Source organism: Macrobrachium nipponense, chromosome 5, assembly GCF_015104395.2.
Source record: "Macrobrachium nipponense isolate FS-2020 chromosome 5, ASM1510439v2, whole genome shotgun sequence".
NCBI lineage: Eukaryota > Metazoa > Arthropoda > Malacostraca > Decapoda > Palaemonidae > Macrobrachium > Macrobrachium nipponense.
In genome coordinates, this window is record NC_061107.1 from 7,968,975 (window position 1) to 7,988,567 (window position 19,593).

The 19,593-nt window shown below is 35.3% G+C and overlaps 1 protein-coding gene across 1 annotated transcript in view; it reads left to right on the forward strand.

Annotated features, from left to right (window-relative positions):
- The window catches only part of LOC135215166 (lateral signaling target protein 2 homolog), a 79,743-nt gene that overhangs the window by 665 nt on the left and 59,485 nt on the right, over positions 1-19,593 (forward strand). The window lies entirely within an intron of this gene.

Here is a 19,593-nt window from a genome sequence, read left to right on the forward strand (position 1 = left end):
AAGTACTGAAATTAAGGTCAAGAGAATTTTTCTGAAGCATACTATCTGAAAAAGGAAGGTTGCTATACAATTTTGACATATGCAACTGAAATAATACTACAGAAGCAAGGTAAAAATTGAGAAAAATCATGAAAATTCCTTTTCATTTTAATAATTTCACCAACATTCCTTTACCCAATTTATCAATGCCTCAGACATTCATTTTCCACATTGGACAAAAACAAAAGGTGGTTTATAAAAAAATAGGATTGCTTTCTCTTTAAGTAATTCTTTAGCAAGATATAGCATACTTGTGGTTTTTGTCTTTAACCTACATTCCATAGGATTTGAATATCTACCCCTTTGAGTTTTTGCTCCCTTTACAGCCTAACCCAGTGTCAATCATTTTTGCAGCATTAACTATTAGGGTGCCAAATGGGTTGGTACCATCTCTTCCTCTTTCTTTGAGAGCAAAGTTGAAACTTATCATCTAACGCCGCCCCACGCCCCCCCCCCCCCCCCCCCTTCCCCCCTGCATATTATATTTCTAAATGGCTGGTCAGTTTGTCCCCCTTCTTTGACTGAAATTTCACGTCACAAAAGAAAGAAAAACAAGATTTCTGAGAAAATCCAAAGGGCAAAGCCATATAAAGTATTTTTGCCATTAGTAAATTCAATATTGTGGTTTATTCTATTGAAAAACAAAAATTATTTACAAAATCCCAAATTCCTTCTCGTATATAGTAAAAGAAAATTAGAAGTTATGCCACACGTCAGCTGACGAATATAAACAAAACTTCGGGTTAGGAAACGAAGTCATTTGACTGTTACTCATAATTAATCAATTTTAATTATAATATGTATATATATTATTATATATATATATATATATTGTATTATATATATATATATCTATATATTTATATATATGTATTGTATGTATATATATATATATATAATATATATATATATATATATATATATATATGTGTGTGTGTTTTGAGCTTCAATTACGATGATATTCACGTAATTGTCATAGCATCCGTTCACATCGTAAACACTTTCGCTAGCAGCATATTACAATAAATTTAGGAATAATATTGATTTATATAGCAAATTATGCATAATACTATCGTAAAATATGGATAATTTCATGTTTACAAAACATAAAAATAATAAAAACATAACAAAATAAGCTAATGACGGAGGAGAACGAAGTGGAGCGAAATGCGTCGTCTGCTAGGAGAGCGAGATATCTCCACGCCCATAGTGGCTGTAGGGAGGAGTCTGGCCGAAGCTCAGTGCACTTCGGGAATATGCGACCCGGTCGCAGCGCCAGCGGCCAGCCGGTAGGCCTTCAGTTGCTTCCCAATTGTGGTAGGGTGATGGTGTGTCCCACGCCTCCGGAAAGCGCTGCCAGATGCACGATTCATGGCTAACATTTAACGTTGAATAAAACAAAACTTACTGAGGTTAGAGGGTTGCTATTTGGTATGTTTGATGATTGGAGGGTGGATGATTAACGTACCAATTTGCAGCCCTCTAGCCTTGGCAGTTTTTTTCAGATCTGAGGGCGGACAGCATAGAGTGTGGACGGACGAACAACGCGGGCACAATAGTTTTCTTTGACAGAAAATTAAAATGTAGATTTAAAATTCCATACATTTCAAAAGTGATCTGCCGCTTTCTTAAAATTATTATTGGTTTGTTTTGTTTCTTCTCCAAATATTATTATTTCATTATTTTTAGCTATAGATTCAAGTTTAATGCCAGTACGGTTAACGTCATTCTCCCTGTAGTACTTTCTTCTCTCTCTCTCTCTCTCTCTCTCATCTAACTCTCTCTCTGAGTGTTCATTGTTCCGTCAAAGTGTAAGCCATCAAACGGAAAGGCCTTGACCCTAATCCTAAGAGTGTTAAAACGAATCAAAAAGATATTTTCCATCGTGATATTTCACTGTATCCCTCCGCACGGTGGCTTCATACTAGTTGATTTTTATAGTTTTTTTTGTTTTTTATTTCTGTGACCTTCGAAGGGCATTTTTTGGCAAGGAACAAAAGCCATGAGTTGTGGTGCTAGTGTTAATTGGAAAACCTCCCTTTTCTCGCCTCTTTTGTTCTGATTTCTAACAGTTCTAAAATTGTTTCCAACAGATTTCCTGAAAAAAAAAAGTATTTTAGACAAAAATATTTCTCGCTGAAAACGTCTCCCGTTGTTGTAAAGGGTAAAAAGGAGGGGAGCCTGACAGGATGTTTTTTTTTTTTTTTTTTTTTTCGTTATTTATGATTTTTTCTTCCGCCTTCCTGGCTGGCTTTGATTTGCAATACAGGTCTAGCGTATATTTGTGACAATACATTTCTTAGAAAAGGGAGATTTCAGAATTACGTAGGAATAGGTCTTTCAAATATTTTCAAAAGGTCTTTCAAATATCTTTAAAAGGTCTTTTGAATATTTTTAAAAAGTCTTTTAAATATTTTTAAAAAGTCTTTTAAATATTTTTAAAATGTCTTTTCAAATATATTTTTAAATGGGTCTTTCAATATTTTTATTTTTAAAGTCTTTCTAAATAAAATGTCTTTCAATAATTTTGGGTCTTTCAGATATTTTTCAAGGGTCTTTCAAATATTTTCAAAAATTCTTACAAATATTTTCAAAAGGTCTTTCAAATATTTTTAAAAGGTCTTTCAAATATTTTCAAAAAGTCTTACAAATATTTTCAAAAGGTCTTTCAAATATTTTTTAAGGGTCTTTCAAATATTTTCAAAAAGTCTTACAAATATTTCAAAAAGGTCGTTCAAATATTTTTGAAAGGTCTTTCAAATATTTTTAGAAAGATAAATTGCAGATAATATATTACTTCTTTCTAAAAACTGTTTCTTTTCTGTTGTATAGTCACTGTCTTACAAATTGGTATAGGGGTTTTTTTTACATCTATCAAATATTAAAAAAATATATATTTGAAAGATGAATCACAGATAATACAATACTTCTTTCTAAAAACTGTTTCATTTTTGTCGTATAGTCAGTCCTAAAAAATTAAATCGCATAGAATAGGTGAAAGATGTCGAGTCTTACAAGAGAATATACTAGCTTAAGAAAAGAAAAGAAGAAGAAAAAATATATACAGATATATATATATATATATATATATATATATATATATATATATATATATATATATTATTTCTCCCGTATGAGAAATCTTTCTGAAACCTAAAACATCTCGTTGACAAAGTATCGGAAAATATCTATCCAATGTCTTTTGTTAACCTGGACATTTAGGAATGTTCTGTAGAAAGAGATATAGACCTTGAAGTTTATAAAGGAAATTAACAACATTTTCTTTGAGCGCTATGGAACTCGAAACTGGTTTCCTGTTTTGTCTAAAGCAGATTATTCTTACTTGTCGGCAGCATGATAGAAAACCGGGTCAGTTACAAGGATTTACAAGGGTCTCAAAGACTCGTTAGTCCATCCGAGGAGACATCGTGTACTCACTTATCTGTAGGAGCAGGTTTTACTGTTCATTCAGTGTCCCTCTAATGATTTTGTCTAGCTTTCTTTTAAACTCTTCCACAATGTTGCTGTTGACAATTTCTAGTGGCAGTTTATTCCACGTGTCTCATATCTTATATGTAAAGAAGTTTCATCTTTAAAAACTGCTGCCAAAATCAAGATCAACATTATTCATCTCCTTCTGTCATCACAGAGACTGAAAACATTTGATAAAGGTCTAGTAGTAGAAGTCTTAAGCAAGGTTACAAACGAGGAAGTGTGTATAGGAAACTCCTTCGGTAAATTAACCCATATAAGACAGGTAGTTCAAGTTGAATATCTTCCTGTCATAGAACAGACAATGAAAGTGTACTGAGCCACACATTGCCGAGACGTCCTTGTACTTAATGCATAAATGGCACGAAGGGAAATTGAAATAATGGAGTGGTTGCTAGGCCTTTCGACACAAAGGTCCTTTACTGGCATTTGCCTTTGTTCATATAATATGCATCAGGTTCCATATCCTCGTGATTCAGTTATACGGAGAATGGCTTCGAAGTAGTCAGCAAATCCGGGAAAGGTTTTTTTTTTTTTTTTTTTTTTTTTTAAGATGACGGCGTCTGTTGGGCCTTCTGTTTCCGGGACCACCTGGATATGTTTGACTGGCGGGCTGCTGTTATATTTTCGTCTGCGGATGTCAAGTATGAATGTGCCATGAGAGAGAGACAGACAGACAGACAGACAGAATGACACAAACGAAACGGGTACGGGAATGAGATTTGTTCCAGGCAGCCTTTTAATCTCAGAAACTGTCTAACAAAATATATATGTCTTGGACAAGTAAATGCTTCCACTGGAATTACGGCTTGGCTGACTGAAATTGAAATGGCGTCCGCCAGAAAGTTATCCATTATTTTCGGTCTGCCTTTTGGGCGCTTTTAGTAGGAACCACGCGAAAGCGAACGGTCTAATTTTGGAGGAGCATCCTAAATAAAGCTTCACTGGATGCCCGCCCAGAGATGATTAATTCTCGGAATGAAGATAGTGATTACTTTTGCGATAGAAGCCACGCCCAGAAATACCAGTGATTCTTCTAATGGCGTTCCACCAGATGCCATCGGAATCAGTCTACACGTTCTTGAGATGTTTCTGCAAACAGACACACACAGACGGAAGGAAATACGTCAGAGGTCTGAGCTCTCTGTGTGACTACCTGTGTATTACTCATCTTTGATGCTAATCGACGAGGAAAATTATCTTCCAGGTGCGATTTTTCAATGTTACAGAAAACTAGCAAGGGGTGATCTAACCTCCTGCTTACTCGTGGCACATGCTAAAACCTACGGTCAAATAGAGCATTGTTTCAGTAACGAAAATTGAAATAAATACGCTACATTTTATTAGAAATAAATATTCTGTACTGTTTAACATGCGTATTATTTTTTTTTTTTTTACATTTTCATTTTAATAGATAAATCGTGAATATCCTATCCTAGAATTCCTGAACCTTCAACTCGACGCAAAACGCCTTTTTATTTCTTTTTAATGAAAATAGCAAATATTCCGTCATTTTCTTGTTCCCTTTCCTCCATTTAGGAAAAAGTTAGAACATTCATACCTTTTTTTTTTTTAGCCTTTCCTATAGACCTTTCCAATCCCCGCCAACAAGAACAACAACAAGAAAGCAGTTTGTAAGGCGAAAATGTTGGACTCTCAGTGTTGCAGAGTTACCAGCGAGAAACGTCAAGTCTTCCCTGTGGGGTAAAACCGCTTGACGTGGAGAATATAATATGATAAAACCGTTTGCCAGCACCCTACACGATACGGCATGGCTGGGATGACGCAAAAGCATAAACGCATGATATGTGGGCAGAGCAATTTGCCCTGACGGCGCGGGGTTGGGGGTGGGGGTGGGGGGTGGGGGGTACATTAAGCAGTGCCTGAGAAACCGAGAAGCATTACGAAATAATTGGGGCAGGAAACTCACTCGTTAAAAATAAAATAAAAAAAATATGAGTTCTTTTGGAAGCGCTTATCAGTCGATAAATGCGTCAGCTAGAATCTTTGGATGCAGCGTAGTTAAGCGATTGATTTGGAATGAGAGAATATTACTAAAATAGTCTACTTTTATTGTCATTATCTTTACTAGCAAACATATGTATACAGAAATTATGGATGAATATGTATACAGAAATTATGGATGAATAACCAGCCTCGTTTCACGGGGCAGAACCAGCTCCGTTTCAGCGAATCCCTTCTCACCCCCACCCCCTTTGGAGAGAAGGGGGGGAGATAAGATAAAACTCCATTATAAACCATCTTATGGATTCCCGCTACAACCCTGCCAAGTTTCACGCCCATCGTACCAGCCGTTTGGCCGTGATTGAATGACAGACGGACGGACAGACATTCCGCCCATTATCGTAAGATTATATTCAGCTTTAGTTTATTATCTCATTAATCATATTATAAGAAAAAATAATTGTCATAAATGAAAGTAAGGGTAAGTGGTAAAATTATCTGACAAACATATTTATTATCAAACCTTATAAGACAGATTTAGACTGGTGACTTATAAGCAAATATTCCTCTTTTATCTCTTTAGTCTTCCAATAAAAATTGAGGCCAAGTTGTAACTGTCAGTAACTATCAAATGAACCTGTGTATAATGTGTAAGCTGGTATGTTTACTAGCATTGCCATTTACCAAAATTAGCAATTATTCCACTTGGAAACAATTAAACTCTTTTGTTTGAAAACAAGGCGCAATCCGACCTCCAGCTTACCAGGGGCCGCGTGCTAGAATCCACGGTCAAATAGAGCGTTGTTTCAGCAACGAAAATTAAAATAAATACGCTACATTTTACTAGAAATGTTTTTTGTTTCTGTACTGTCTAAACAGGCCTCATTAATTATTTTCTACATTTTCTTTTCTAATGAATAGATCATACATATCCTATCCTAAAATTCCTGTATCTTAAACTCAAAGCGAAACACCTTTTTCCCACCTTTTTAGGCTCTTCCATAGACCTTTCCTACCCACCCCAACCATAACAGCAAGAACAGCAACAGAGTAGTTAGCAGGCTTACTTCCCGAGTAAGCTATAAAAGAAAAAAATTCAGGCCTTACAGAGGAGCGTCGCTATTCCAATATCCTCTATATAAGTCCTCATCGCACCTTAGACATCGCCAGCGGACAAAAATACACCAGACTTTGGAAGCTCGAGAAGAATGTTCATTTAAGATGTGTGAAACGAAAGAGTGCGAATCTTTCGTCCCAAGTATTCTAATAAACTATCGTGGAATTCTCCTCTGGCTGGCTGGCGGTCTTATTTTGGGGTGAGGGGCGTGGTCACTCAGCGCCAAAGGAAATCTTCTTTAGAAGTTATCATTTATCACGTGGTAATTACATCTTTATGTGGCGACCGAATTTTGTTTTTTATAAGCGAATATCGACACTGCAAAATTAACGTACATTAAATTTGGAGGCCCAGTTTTAAAGATATCGTATTTAAACAAAAAATTATAGGTATAGTCTATATGAGAGAGAGAGAGAGAGAGATTAAAGAATTACAACTATAAATGCTACAGAATTTCTTAAGTAGGCTAGAATTTTCATTATATATATAGTCTATATATGAGAGAGAGAGAGACAGAGACAGAGAGAGTTAAGAATTACAACTGTAAATGCTATAGAATATCTCAAGTAGACTAGAATTTTCATTATGAATATATTCTATATATGTGAGAGAGAGAGACAAAGAGACAGAGAAAGAGAGAGTAAAGAATTACAACTGTAAATGCTATAGAATATCTCAAGTAGACTAGAATTTTCGTTATGAATATAGTCTATATATGTGTGTGTGTGTGGTGTGAGAGAGAGAGAGAGAGAGAGAGAGCTAAAAATACAAAGAAATCATAAAAGCATTTCGGCTCTTCACACTCTTTCTCAAAGCAATTTGCAACAGAATTAAATTCCTCAGCTTCACTCAGAAGGGCAGGACTTTTATAGGGCTTGAAACGTAAAAACGAATTTAAAATTATTTTTTCATTGCTGTACAGTCCTGCAACTATATGCAAATTTAGCATGAGGTTTTTTTTTTTTATACCCTTTGCCAGGCATAATAATTCTTCTGCTTCGTTATAAGTGTTTTTTTTTTTTTTTTTTTTTTTGCCTTTCCAGCATTTTTCCTTTCGTGTATAGTATCTCCTTTTGTAACAATACTTTGTAAATAAAAAACCCCACTCATCTTTTCTGTTACTCATTCACTTTGCCTTGCTCTCGCAAAATATATATATATATATATATATATAGTATATATATATATATATATATATATATATATATATATATGTGTGTGTATATATATATATATATATATATATATAGTATAATGTATGTATATATATCTATATATATATATATATATATATATATATATATTATATCTATATATATATGTTTTGTAGATTTACTCCACGAGGAAAAAATGGCATGAAAAAGGTCCAATGTGCAGCAATTTCGTTACGAGAATTACTTTTCACTATATATATATATATATATATATATATATATAGTATATATATATATATATATATATATATTTATATATATATATATATATTATATAGTATATGTATATATGTGTGTGTGTGTGTTCTTTGCTCTAATGATGTGTGTATCTTCATCAACCACAAATTATTATCGTGTGAAATTATATGTTATGTGTATCATAATAAACCCTTTTTCTCTTGAATTACTTCTTGTAGACCATTTGGTCACAGAAAACCCCCTCCCTTTCCAAGTTATACAAAATGTAATGTTATCCTCATCATTTTTTCCATTTATTTTCTTTATTATTCATTATTTAGGTTCGTTATCGGGACACAAATTACGATTTGGTTGATCCGATTTTTCTTTCTGAATTTTTGCGGTGCGCATTATGGACTCGATGTTACTGATAATGGCTGTAGTAAAAATAGGAGTCCAGGAATCTCACCTGGAAAAGATTTCGATTGCAGAGAAATTATATTCGTAGTTTTTGAGTCTCCCTTTCAATTCATTTCCACACTTTCTCGGTGGCGAAGTGGAAAACATTCAAAATTATGGACTGGTCTAAATTTACATGACTCTTTTTGCGATCGTTTTCAGTTTCTGCTGCTCTCTCTCTCTCTCCCTCCTCGCTCGTCAACAAACACACACACCACACAACAGCAAACCACAACACATCACGATACACACACACATACAGACACAAACACAACAAATATATAGACCAATTTATTTTAATGAAAAAGTTCCATCCTACTAAATATATTCTACATCAGTAATTTTCCACTTATATTTTCCTTCTCACCCTCTCTCTAACCTTTTTCTCTCCTCCTCCGTTCCCCTCCCTCCACCGCACTCCCTTCACTCACCCCCCCCCCTTCTCCTCCCCCGCCCCCCCTCCCCCACCCTCAGCTCACTCTCTCCTCCATCTCCTTCCCTTCGTCTCGTCTCTCCCCCTCTACACCCTCTGGTCTCCCTCTCTCCCCTCCCTCTCTCCTCTCCCCTCTCTCTCTCTCTCTCTCTTCTTTCTCTCATCTTCAAATCACCCTCTCCTCTCCTCCCTTTCCTCAAAGTTCCCAAGGGTGGGTCCTCCCCACACCCCACTCTCTCCGTTCTCTTTCTCCTCTCTCTCTCTCTCTCGTCCCTCTGGGATCAAATTGAGTCTTCACTCCTGTCTAAAATTTCCCAAGTTCAAAAGGCAAATGGGACGTTTCTTTTGGTCCCAACATGAAAGGCAAAAATAATCAAACCAAGTTTGTGAAATAATGGAAGAAAAACCAGTTTCGGTTTCCGTTTAAGAGCAAACAATTACGTACTTCTGGGATTCTTTTTTTGGTTCAAGTTATTTTGATTCCAAAGAGGTCTTGAGAGGATAATGCCCACTCAGGTTAGAAGGACCACTTTCAAGAGGGGGAACATATGTATTTCTAAACTGGGGTCCTCCTAATTTTGCTGGGTGAAAAAGACACTTTATTGTTAAACTTTTGAAGAGCTCAGCTAAAATTTCGATATATATATCTATAATATATAGATATATATATATATATATTATATATATATATATATATATACTAATAATACTTACATATATAATATATTAATGGTAATATTAATATATATATTATACTATATTATATATAGATTAAAAGCTTACTACCCAGTCACATATCATGTTTTGTTTTTTGTTAATTTCATGGCAGAAATAGTTTATCAATCATTTTATTGAAAATACGAGTTTATTGCAGCTACTGGCGCGTGAATATCCTCTCTCTCCTCTCCTCACCTCCTCCTCTCCCTCACCTTCCTCGGTCTCCGCGCCAAACCCTCCCGTCCACGCCACCACTCCCCTCTCTCCGATCCGCCTCTCTCCCTCTAGTCTCCCTCTCGAGTTTCTCTCCTCATCTCTTCCCGACCGCTCCCCTCTCTCTTCTTCACTCCACCTCTCTCTCTCTCTCTCTTGTATATATATAATAATATAGTTATATATAATATATATATTATTATATATATATTATATGAGTTTAATATATAGATATTATTACTGGTGACGGAAGTTTGCCAAGTATCTGGAGACCATTAAATTTACTTTGGGAGAAAAATAAAGTGGCCCAAAAGATCTGGTTACCCTACCTCTACTTACCACTTACCATAACCTATTAACCTGATAAAAGTCCTAGAAAAAGGGCCAGGACACCCTGAAATAACCCTCATCACAGGTTATATTTTAAACCGACTGAAAACTCTAAAGGCAAACCAGTGATCCCTTAAAAACAACTTACCAGTATTGCAGAAAAATATCAGACCCTTAAGGTTCATCCTCAAAACAGGCGTGTGTGGTGAATAACTTTTAGGTAAGTTAATTAAATCAAAGTGGGCAAATTCAAGTCACTCCATCAAGACAAACTTTAAAAGTCCCTAAGTTATTTTTCCCTGATTTCAGGAATCTTAAGTACTTCCCTTTTGTTTCTAAGTCCCACTTCAAATAAATTGTGGAAAGGAAAAACATATTTAATCACCACTCTATTGTTTTCTACCTAACATCAATATTAATTATATACTTGATATAAAATAAAAAAAGGTAAAACTTAATTATAAAAAATTTTAAATACAAAAAATTTAATTATTAAACTCAAAACTTTATATGTGGAAAAATTCACAAACATGCAGGGAAAATTTAAAATTACTTTTGTTACTTTGAAAAACAAAGTAACGTTTTAATTAATTCTTGAAAATATCAACATTAAGTAAAATAAATTCCAAATCAAATTTAATTTATCAACAAAATTCAAAAAAAAAGTTAAAATTCAATCAAAATTCAAAAGTGTTTGTTTAGGTACCAATAATTGAAAATTTGAAATTCAAATTTCACAAGTGATTTAAACAATAATAATACAACCCCTTGAAAAGGAATTTCTAAGTAAAGGCAAAGTTAATTCCGAGTGTTAATTTAAATTTTTAATTAAATGTGCAATAATTAACAAGCAAGGGGAAAATTTAACTAAGTCAATTAAATTGTGAATGCAAATGAAAATACAGAAAAATGTGAAACAATATCCTATAATAAAAATAAAAAGGGCACCACTTCAAACAAGAAAAGAATGAACAAATGCACAAAAATGAAACAAACACAAAACACAAAAATTTGCAAATGTTGTAAAAAGTGTAAATCTTTTCACTCAAAACCATTGTAACCATCAGTTTTTTACCAAACCTCTGTTTCCATATCAGTTTTATTAGTTTTTGTTACTAACCCAACTGTTCCTATCAGTTTTTTAAGTTGCAACTAAATAAAAAATTAAAGTAACCCACTTTACCTTTTTTTTTTGGTATAACCAATTTCTTTCTTTCTTTGCTGCAGCTCGAAACCAGGCGGCCGTTCACAACAATGTTTGTTCGAATTCCACAAAAACACTGATTTAAACCACTAAATAAACTCTAAGAAATAAACAAATATGGAAAGTTCCTCAAATTACGAGTGACCGATTCAAATTACGAAAATCGTTAACATTACTTTAATGATTCAAAAACAGTGCCTTATGCCGATGGAGAGAGGATAAGAGAGAGAGAGAGGAAGCGAGAGAGAGAGAGGAGATAGAGAGATAGAGATGTCGAACGCCTTTGAGTATCTAAATCTCAATTGGAAATTCTTCTCCCTTGCGGAAAAGCTTGGGACTGGGGATTGAACAAAAAACAAAACGTTTTTTGGGCAATTAATTCTTTTCTTAGAAAGCTTCGAATTTCTTACGCCAACTTTACATACAAAATGTGTAATCTGCACGTGGCTTTGACAAAGACACAGTATAAGGCCAGTGTACAATATGTTCGTAACCGATCGAGACGAAGGTCGAGTGATAATTAAGACTGACATGTTTTGATAACAACACGAAGACTCAAGCCCTCTTAATCTCGGGAGATGAAAAGTTACTGAAAACAATTATAGCTTTGAACGGACAAAGAAAATCTCTCTCTTTCTATATTCTACGTTATATATTATTCTTATACATTATGTTATGCGAATCTGAACACACATTTAAAACATCCTATCTCTATGCTATCTAGGAATCTGAAAAAAAAATGTTGCACAAAATCTTATACACAATATTTTATGACAATCGAAGAGGGGAAATATGCATTTTGACAGTAGCAATTATATAATTAAATATTGTATATATATATATATATATATATATATATATATATATATATATATATATAATATATAATGTATCTCTAGGGACCAGAAGACACATGCATGAAATGATATATGGATTAAGCTTCCCCTCACTTTTGTAGCCTATACGATGAAGACTGAGATTTTAATTCTAGAGAGAGAGAGAGAGAGAGAGAGAGAGACTAAGTCTCCGGGTTACTTGTACCATCCTGGTCAATAAAAAAAAAAAACAAAAAAAACTAAGTATGTTTGCTTCTTGCCAAAGTTGTTATAACCAACATTTAAGGACGAGATGGTCCTTACATATGGAAAATTGGTGTGGACCTGAATAAATACACTATTTGTACAGAGTAAGAGAGAATCCAGGCTGGGACTTAATAGGTCATTCAGAGCTGAGAGGGAAAGTGAGTAGAAAGGTTTGAAAGGTGTAAGCAAGAGGAAAAATTCTCAAAGCAGTTGCACCTTGAAACATCTGTCAGTATGGAGATGGAAAAAGGGTGTGAATGGAGGAACAATAAAAGGAATGAAAGGGGGTTACAGATATGGGCCACAGGTACTTTGCAAAAGTAAAACCTACAGTACACCGCTTAAGGTGCACTGACACGGCACTACCCCCTTACAGAAGTTTAGACATATCTTACTTCAACTATTAGGCCCCGTCCACACGAACGAGCTCTGCTCGGTAAACTTTGCTCGGTGTGACGTCAGAAATGGAGAAACCGCGAGCAAAGCTTCGCACAGGACTTCCCTAATGTTTAGCAAAGTATCAAGGCTTTGCCTGGCAAGGGTTCTTCCCTGACGGAAATTCTTCTTCTAATAAAGGGATAAAAGCTGTCACATTAAAGACATGCCGTCACTTACGAATATATATCATGCTGCTTTTGCACAATATATATATATATATATATATATATATATATATATATATAATATATTATATATATATGCAGACATATACATCTACATACATACATCACACACGCATACACACACTCATATATATATACACGCACACATACACACGTATATATATATATATATATATATATATATATATATATATATATATATATATATATATATATATATATTTTAAATATATATACTTATCTATCTATTCATTATTATTTTTATTATTATTATTATTATTTATTATTATTATTTTATTTTTATTATTATCATTATTATTGATGATGACGATGACGATGACTTACTATTACTATTACTACTACTATTACTGCTATTACTCATTACTGTACTATAACTATTACTATTACTATTACTACTTCTACTATAACTACTACTACTACTACTACTACCACTACTACTACTCTATACTATTACTATTACCTATTACATTACTATTACTACTATTACTATTAATCTACCATATACTAACTAACCAATCATACTGGTTCTACCACTTTTCCTACTAATACTAATACTGCTGCTTTTTAATACTTGCATTTGCAAAAGCAACTTCACCGGTTAATTTTTTGTAAGCTATAGCTGTTGGAATCAATGTAACAATTATAATTCATTCACATTTTTTTTTTCTCTCTCTCTCTCTCCCCTCTCTCTCTCTCCCTCTACCCCCTCTCTTTCTCTCTTAGTACATATAAAATATATGTGCATATGATGTACATCATGTGTGTGTGCATACATATAATTATTGTTATATGTGTACTGTATGTGTCCACGTTACATATATAAATGATAATCATAAGTACATCCCAACCTCTATGAGAGATTTCTAGACCCGCCACTGATATCAGATATACGACTGGTGTGGATTTGATGTTTTACGTATTGGTAGGTCTCACCCTAGGGTAGTCTTTCCTCAGGACTTCATAGATTTGTTTGCAGGTTTCTGGAATTATTGCACTCTAAACTCTGCTTGGAAATCCTTAGTGCTCTATTGTAGTGATCTGTAGCTGCATCCTGTTGACAGAAAAAAAGTAATGTTGAATGCAGTCGAGCTTCAGCTGAAATACTTTGCCTCATGTTGGTATCTTCTTTCATTATATATGGTTCCACTTTCGATAAGATGTTATAAAAAGTGTTAGGGTCCATTCTCATATAGTTGATGAAATCTGACTCATAACCATGTTTCAGTTCCCGCAATATTGTCACGTGACTTCCTATGTCTTCTCTTCTTCGTAACCACTCTTTACACCACATCCTTTTCTGCTTTGTTGCCTTTATCTTTGCACACATTGCTATAACAATAGACAGCGCGATTTTCTTCTTGCGTGTCCTGCGATCCATGCTGCCCTACACAACTTGATCCTGTGTCAGTCACTGCCAGTCTTTCACTACCCAACCACCGTCGTTTGGACAGCAGCATAAATGCGTTCGACAGGCTTAGCTCGCTTGTGGATCACCGAAAACCCTAAATTTACCTTTTAACCTCAAAAATCAACCCGTTCAGATACTGTCTATAAACAGGGTGCGTCCAGCGCTCCCCTAACAAGTGCCAGGGGAACCATCAAACTTTGTTAAATAGGTTTTAATTTGATCATGGGATGATGACTAGTCGTTTGCCTCGACCACTTTATTCTGTATTATTGCATTTGACCCTGAAAGCATGAAGTTTATCCATTTTCTAAATACTCTTTTTTCCTTAAGAGGTCCATACTATACTTCAATTTTAATTATTTTTCTAGTAAGTGCAGTCTCTGCAATTTTTATCATATTTAGTCTAGTGCAGTCTCTTTCTGCATTTCCCTTCACCTCTTCTTACTTCTTCCTAATGAACACCATATTCTTTTTAAGCATGGAATTAACTTTTTAAAAGATTATATTATTCAGAATATTTAAAGTAAAGATACTGCCTCCAAACTTCATGCCATAACTAGGTTTAAAGAAAACCAAAACCAGCCACAATCTTTTTTTTTACTCGTTCCATGAACCTACTATCCCTTTTCGTCCACTGTACTTAAAGGCCCATAACTTACCACATAACGTAGTTAAATGTTCAACTGGTCTTTGGGCACCTCCAACTCTTTATAATGCATCAGTCTTTACAAATTTTTAATTTTATTTTAAATATTCATTGATTACTCTGTTCAATATAAATCCCTTTCTGGATTTTTGAATGCCTTTTTATATACAAAGTTCACTAAAGAACAATTTTAAAACAGTGGCAAAGAACAATTATGAACTAAACCTTGAGCTATCCAGTCCCCCATCACTACAATAAAACAAACTTGAAAATTTGCTTTTTTATTAGTTTAAATAAATAAAAACAATAGTTTACATCAGCTGGAGATATTTATAAAAAAATATTACGCAATACAGTTACTTTTAAAATATTTTACAGCTGCTTCTTGAAATTCTTCTTGAGATCATCAATCACGCTCATGAAGATGCCGGGCCTGTTCTGCTCGCCGCCGAAAATGCCGTGTTTCTTCTGGTCGTCCCCGAAGAGACCCCCGAATTTCTTGTTCTCCTCCTCCGGTCGGTAGGTGAAGGTCTCCGTCCTAGTCCTGACAATGTAGGACACGGAGGTCACGGGTAGCGTTTCGTAAATGATTGTTTCGGAGAGCGCCGAACACACCCTGGACACTGGGACAGTCAGGGTCACGTGGACCAACTCGTCCACATTCTCGGTCACAGTCACTGTCCACTCGTACAGCGGTTCAAGCGTGGACGTTATGGCGACCGTGACCACCTTCAAGTCGTCCTGGTTCACTGCCGACGCCTCGACGTTGTCGTAAGAAGTCACCTTCGACGTCATCTCGACGGTCTCTATTCGCGGTTCGGTCAGAGTGACGCTCATGACCTCCGTCTTGGTGATCAGGTGACGGGTAGTCCTCAACTCATAACGGGTGGGTTCGACGGTGACGAGCAGCGTGGTGAACGTCGGGGAGAAGACGGTGGAAGTGTACTTCGATATGAAGATGCTCCTCTTCGAGGTCATGTCCACCGTCAAGGTCTCTGTCACGGTCGACAGGAGAACTTTCTCCACCTGGTAGGTCATGGCTGGTTCGTGGTAGTAGGACGTCACCTTCTCGAAGAGGGGGGAGATGCTGTACCTCGTGATGACGGTGCTGAAGGTCTGCGGGATGCACTGTTCGACCGGCGCTGCTTGAACAGGTTTGGGAATGTAAGAGATTTCTAGATCCAACTCCGGCAGTGGTGGTGGTGGGCTCTTGAATTTGATGGCGGCAGCTACAGCCAGCAATGCTGAAAGGTAAACGGGGAACAACATTCTTGTGTTTTCTCAGGGGGTCTATTAAGGTCTTCACAGACAGCCACGTCTTCCTTGTTCGTTGGTAGCAGGCAGAATGAATACAACACCTTTCCTCCTCTTCTTGTATAGTCGGTTAGGGCGATCGTAGAATAACAACTATGCGATTGCTCTGTTCACTTGTTTGTGTGTAAACAGCTGTGGGGAAAGACTAATTATCTGGATGCTCAAGAAACAGTTTAAGAAATTTTCTTTGCAAATGTACTTGTCGGTATTGATAATAATTCTGCAAATAAAAGTGCATTGCATTATACATTCACTAAAAAATATATATAAAGTCAGTCAATCGTTAATACTTTGTAAAGTATAATTACCGTATTTCTTTCTGATAAATAGGATTTTATAGTTTCTACCTTATGACTGAAGGGATTTGCTTCAAATTTTTACCTCTTATTCTACAACTAATCATTTTTCAGGAGACTCCGGTCAGCCATATTTGCATTAAAAACTATTTCAGGTTTTTTAGGCAAAAATGGCAAAGAAATGATAGGGCACTAAATACATCTAAAAATACCAACCTAATGTAACCTATATGTGTGTTTACTACTGGTTATATTTTGCCGTATTATGGACGGGGTTTGGCGCCCTGTATATTGTTTGGTCTTATAAATCGTAGTTTGATTAATTATTTTTCACTGTTATTAAGCATTGGCGAAAGTTATGTATTGAGATGATTTGTGTGTGTGTGTGTGTGTGTGTGTGTGTGTGTGTGTGTGTGTGTGTGTGTGTGTGTGTGTGTGTGTGTGTGTGCGTGTGTGAGTGTGTGTTTTACAAGGTAAAATTATAAATCATAGTGTGGGAGGTGGCTAGAGTCGTTCCAAAAAACAAAATGAAAATTCTCTCATAGGGAAATTTAGACATTCGACCTCCAAGTTCATTTTTTTTTGCAGTTGAAAAAATCATAACATCTCTTTCCAAAAAAAATTTGTAATGAAAGAAATTGTATTGGAAAATTATTTTCCAGCCGACAAGATACCTATATAATTGTACTGCACTCAGTAAAAGTTTCATTTAGTTCCGAAAAAAGTAAGTTTTGTTGGGACCTTCAGGGGAATTCTGATACAAGCAGAACATTTTATAAAGTTACCCATATATCATTATAATCCGTTTTCTCTATGAGCTACCTTTAGAGAAAATGAAATATTTTAGTGGGTGACTATTATTTTTGAAAAAATTTTGTTGATACTTTTACTTTTTTTCATTTTGTCGTTCACAGTGCCTTGAAAATGATGAAAAAATTGTAATTGAACCAATTTAAATACTTTTTAACAATATATCTTCAAGATATGTTTATTTACGCATAAAACAGTCCGAAACAGTGTATAATTCCTTCCACCTATCCAGACTTGGAGTCATAGACATTTTTACGTTTTTTGTCTTTTTTAGAATTTGTCATTCACAGTGCCATATAAGCGAAGGAAAAATTGTAAATAAATAAATCTAATCCCATCGCTTCAAGATGTGTTTATTTAGACATAAAAGTTAAAAACTCTTAACTAAAATTCGATCATTCTTAAAAAAATTCGGCGGTCAGCGTGCGTCTTAAAAAGAGTTAATCCTTACTAATAATGCACAAGGTACTGTCTTATGTACAATGTTGCCCCTTTTGTAAGTAAAAGACATTCCATCTAACGTCTCTTGAACCGCATCTAGGAAAATTTTTATACCAGACTCCCTCTTCTTCATTGCCACACTTTTGAATTACAGTATGCATCGTCCTAATACCATAATTGGTGTTAGATTTTCACTCTTCTGCATTTTATTATTTTGACACTACTGTACTCTTGCTGTACCATTTCTATGGTGTTGGGCGAATTCTTTCCCTCTCAAGACAAAGTTTTCCCAATCGACACTCAAGATAGATGGACATGCAGCACTACTACATCCATTTTCGCAGAATTCCAACCATTATCTCCTCGGTTCTATTCGCTTCAGTTTCTAATTGCATTCAACAAATTACTCTTAGTTAATTTTCATGTGTAATGTGCTGTAAACCTTATTACAGCATTCAGTGCCCCTGGCCTGTGGTTGTAAGTTAATGAAGCCTTACTCTTGGGTAATGAATGGTGACCTCATCATTTTTCTCATTATTAATTTCATGTGCGGTTTACTTTATTTTCAGTATAGTATCTAGAAGTAGAATTGATACCAATTTCATAACGTCAATGCATTTTCTCTTGCTAGTCCTTATGACAAGTTGGATGATCAACTTTCACGACAGATTGGAATGTAATATAGAATTTAGGCCAAATGCCAAGTGTGGGGTTTATAAGGTCATTCACCACTGGAAGGGAAATTGAGAAAAAGCAAGTTTGAATGGTGTAACAGGAAGAAAAACTCAATTACCCTATGAAACGATTGTTAGCAAAGGGTGGATAGCATGATGGAACAAAGATAATTGCAATGGAGAGGTACTACAGTAAAAGGAATGAAAGGGGTGGTAGCTAGGGGCCGAAGGGATGCTGCAAATAACCTAAGTAATGCCTACAGTTCACCGACAGCCTTATTCCCCCACAGGGCAGGCCGCAAAATTTCTTGTTCGTCCATATTACAAAGTAATAAATAACAATCCTTTGTTTTATTGGCAAGTCTTTTTTTTATAAATTTTGTTATTAAACATTAACATCATTCTTTAGTAGTAGGAAATACAAGTGATAGTAGGGAAATTATATATACCTATATATGCAATGACATTATAAAAGAAAAGGTTCAGTTTTGAAAAAAAAAAAAAAAAAAAAAAAAAAAAAAAAAAAAGGATTTTGACAAAGGAAAACTCTATTTCTGGGGAGAGACCTGTGTCGCCAGGTGAAAAGGGATCCTGCTATTTACTTTTCCAGTATAAATAGTTTCTAAATATACCAGAGAAAAAAGCTAGCATTGTTATGCAGAGGTTACTACCCTCGCGCGAGCACCCAAAGGGTGTCGGGTATAAAGTTTGGGGCGTGTGAAAGCCACTATTCACAGGTCTCCTGCCATTTAGAGTCTTCCCTCTCAAAAACCTCCATATGGGGTCTTCCAAACCACATCGAAAGTGAACTTCTATCACCAGAAATACACATCTTTCACCCCTCAGTGGAACACCCGAGAATCAAACTCGCGGCCAACCAGGTGGCACGCCAACACCATACCAACCACACCACTGAAG